Below are 4,092 nucleotides of genomic sequence, written 5' to 3'. Positions count from 1 at the left end.
CCTTGTTTCTTTGAGATTTTTTCTCTTGCCCCTCTTTATTTTCCCACCTGCACATCCCCAACATATGTGAAACCAAATACTTTGCATGAATTAGGATTTACAGGACTGGGACGTCTGAATAGTAGGTTACAGTTGGGTTGTATATTCTTTTTTTTCTTCTAATTTTTATGATTTTTAACATTTTTATTTTTATGTACTCTACTGTCTTCCCACTTAATTGACTACCCAAAATTACTTCCTCTCTCTTCTCCTGCTACTAACCTTCTTCTTTAGATTTCTCTTTCACACTTCCTAAGATATAATAACTCTATATCCTCACCTCCTACCTCCTCAGCTTATTGTCCTACACTTCACAACTGGTTGTTTGTCCATCAGCAGAAACTGTAAACCCTTTTCAAACCTACTGATTATATTGTAGATAATAATTGAATTAACCATTCCTGTACATTGTGACCAAACTATAAACATCTTAATAGCAACTATTTGTTTTTAGGTTGTATACTGTTTATATTGGAATCTGTTAACATTCTCATTCCCCAAAAAGGACAGGTATTGGAACCATACAGAAACACTATAAGCCTTTAGGGTAAAAATAGTAATGCCCTGGATTCACAGTGATAGAAGGGAAGACACACAGCAACATGAAAAGACAAAGGAAGAAAGTGCCCCAAAACATATCAAGATATCACATTATTAGAATCCATGGCCAGCACAGCAGAACAAATGTCAGATAAGGAGTTCAGGATGTACATAATTAAAATATTCTGTAAATTAAAGGATGATATAAGAGAGCAAATTAAGGCAGCAAAAAAGATCATTTGGACAAAGAGCTACATAAACAAATACAGGAAGCAAAAGATTACTTCAATAGGAAGAAGATAGAGATTCTAAAAAACAAACAAACAAACAAAAAATCAACCAAAAAAAAAAAAACACCCAGAAATTCTTGAAATGAAAGAGACAATAAACTAAATTAAAAACTCAGTAGAGCAGTCGCCTCGGCAGCCACAGGAGGTGTGTGTGACAAGATGAAGCTCATCATCCTGAAGCACTATTCACAGGCCAGTGAGTGGGCAGCCAAATACATCAGGAACTGCATCATCCAGTTTAACCCACAACCAGACAAGTACTTCTCCATGGGACTTCCCACTGGGAGCACCGCACTTGGCTGCTATAAGAAACTGATTGAGTACTATAAGAATGGAGACCTGTTATTTAAATATGTGAAGACCTTCAACATGGACGAGTATGTGGGCCTTCCTCGGGACCACACAGAGTTACCACTCTTTTATGTGGATCCACTTCTTCAAGCACATTGATATCCATCCAGAGAATACCCCACATTCTGTATGGGAATTCAGCTGACCTGCAGGCTGAATGTGATGCCTTTGAGCAGAAGATCAAAACTGCAGGTGGGATTGAGCTGTTTGCCGGAGGCATTGGCCCTGATGGACATATTGCCTTCAATGAGCCAGGTTCCAGCCTGGTGTCCAGGATTTGTGTGAAGACATTATCCATGGACACCATGCTGGCCAATGCTAGGTTCTTCGATGGTGATCTTGCCAAGGTGCCCACCATGGCCCTGTCAGTGGGTGTGGGCACTGTCATGGATGCTAGAGAGGTGATGATCCTCATCACAGGCGTTCACAAGACTTTTGCTTTGAACAAGGCCATTGAGGAGGGGGTGAACCGTACGTGGACCGTGTCTGCCTTCCAGCAGCATCCCTACACCATGTTTGTGTGTGATGAAGATGCCACCTTGGAGCCGAAAGTGAAGACTTTCAAGTATTTCAAAGGTTTAACGCTTGTTCATAACAAGTTGTTGGACCCCGTGTACAGTATCAAAGAGAAAGAAATTGAGAAAAGCCAGTCTTCTAAGAAACCATGCAGTGATTAGCCTATGCTGGGACCTACTATCAAGTACCTCATAGGAAATTTTCTTTAGGAGAACAGAATTGCTTTTCTTTTGTCCAGGATGGTTATTGCAGTAAGTAGGTGAACTTACTCTTCTTGGTTCTGAGGCTAGAAGCCTTGTCATGGAGTTCAGCGGTGGAATGAGATAACTTAATCAGAGTCAATCTCTGAACAGTGTTCTCCATCATTTTGATGTCCACCACTCCCATGTTAGGCCTTCTTGGTTTTTTTGTTCTGCCTTAGCCACTCTTCACATGTACAACACACTCCTGTCAGGAATTTCTATCCTTATGTGCACCTATTCTCAAGTGGGTGGGAATTAGAGGCTTGTGTATTTTGGACTCCATCTCTTTGAAGTCTTGAGACCTCCCCTTGAACAGGCCTGCCCCTTATGTGAGAACTGCTGCTTCAGGTTAAGGTGTGAACTTGATATCTAAATGACATACAAGGTATCAGCTTCTCTGGTCAGTAACAAGTATCATGGAAAGAAAACTGTTCTTACTCTCTTTCTCCTAGTCGTTTTTCTACTCTCAAGGTGGCTTTTCCATGAACTGGGAGGACTCCTTGGAGGAGGATTTGGGTGACTGGGGCTAAAGAGGTGGCTTTTGCTATTAACTCCAAAGCCTCCAGGGGTCCATCCATGACAAACTTCTCTCCCTTTGGGGACCCAAAAGGAGAGAGGTAGAAACCTTTTCCCTCTAGAGCCCTGTGGCCAGAGCAATTAGATGAAAGAAATTAAAGAGATACAGATAGGAAAAGAAGGACTCAAATTGGCACTATTTGATGATATGATTATATACCTAGAAGACTCAAAAAAATCCACCAGAAAATTTCTAGAACTAGTAAAATGAATTCAGCAAAGTACAGGATCCAAAATCCAAACCCATATATCAAAGGCATTTCTGTATATCAGTGACAAATCCTTAGAAAGAAAAATGAGGAAAACTACCTCATTCTCAATAGCCTCAAAAAATATAATAAAATACTTGGGAATCAATGAAAGAGGTGAAAGAACTCTACAGTGAAAACCACAGAACAATAAAGAAAAAAAATTAAAAAGACCTTAGAAGATGGAAAGATCTCCCTTGTTCTTGGATAGGCAAAATTAATATTGCCAAAATAACCATACTACCAAAAGCATTATTCAGATTTAATGCAATTCCTATCAAAATCCCAATGATATTTCTCTTAGAAATAGAAAAAGCAGTTATAAAATTCATCTGGAAAATAAGACACCCAGAATAGCTAAAGCAATCCTTAGCAAGAAGAGTGAAGTCAGTGGCATTAATATACCAGACCTGAAGCTATACTACAGAGCAACAGTAATAAAAACAGCATGGTATTGTCACCAAAATAGACTAGTAGACCAATTGTATAGAATAGCAGACCCAGAAACTAACCCACATAATTACAGTTATCTTTTATTAGGCACCAAAAACATACATTGGAGAAAAGATAGCCTCTTTAACAAATGGTGCTGGGAAAACTGGAAATACATATGCAATAAAATGAAATTAAACCCCTACTTCTCACCATGCACAAAACTCAACTCAATGTGGACCAAGGACCTAGGAATTGAACCAGAGACCCTGTGTCTAATAGAAGAAAAAATAGGCCTAAATCTCCATCATGTTGAATTAGGCCCTGACTTCCTTAAGACTCCTATAATGCAAGAATTACAATCAAGAATCAATAAATGAGATGGATTCAAACTAAAAAGCTTCTTCCCAGCAAAAGAAACAACCAGTGAGTTGAATAGAGAGCCTACAGCTTGGGATAAAATTTTTTACCATTCTCACATCAGATAGAGCACTAATCTCTAGGGTATATAAACAACTGAAAAAGCTAAACACCAAAAACCAAACAATCTAATCAAATGGTCCAAGGAACTGAACAGACACTTCTTAGAAGAAGATATACAATCATCCAACAAATATACAAAAAAATATTCAACATCTATAGCAATTAGAGAAATGCATATTAAAACTACACTATGATTCCATCTCATTTCAGTCAGAATGGCAGCTATTAAGAATACTTGTGTTGGCAAGGATGTGTGGAAAAAGGTACACTCATACATTGCTGTTGAACTGCAAAATGGTACAACCAATTTAGAAAGCAGTATGGAGATTCCTTGGAAAACTGGGAATGGAACCACGATTTGACCCAGCTATCCCA

At 38.8% G+C, this 4,092-nt stretch overlaps 1 pseudogene across 1 annotated transcript; it reads left to right on the top strand.

Annotated features, from left to right (window-relative positions):
• The first annotated feature begins 1,028 nt into the window (after window positions 1–1,028).
• On the top strand, window positions 1,029–1,897 carry LOC308635196 (glucosamine-6-phosphate deaminase 1-like; annotated as a pseudogene). The gene has a single exon. The product of its transcript is annotated as a glucosamine-6-phosphate deaminase 1-like (transcript).
• Window positions 1,898–4,092: the final 2,195 nt, after the last annotated feature.

This window comes from Spermophilus citellus, assembly GCF_964194105.1.
Source record: "Spermophilus citellus genome assembly, chromosome: 16".
NCBI classification, from domain to species: domain Eukaryota; kingdom Metazoa; phylum Chordata; class Mammalia; order Rodentia; family Sciuridae; genus Spermophilus; species Spermophilus citellus.
The sequence above is the reverse complement of the archived record's forward strand: the minus strand, read 5'-3'. Positions and strand labels throughout refer to the sequence as shown.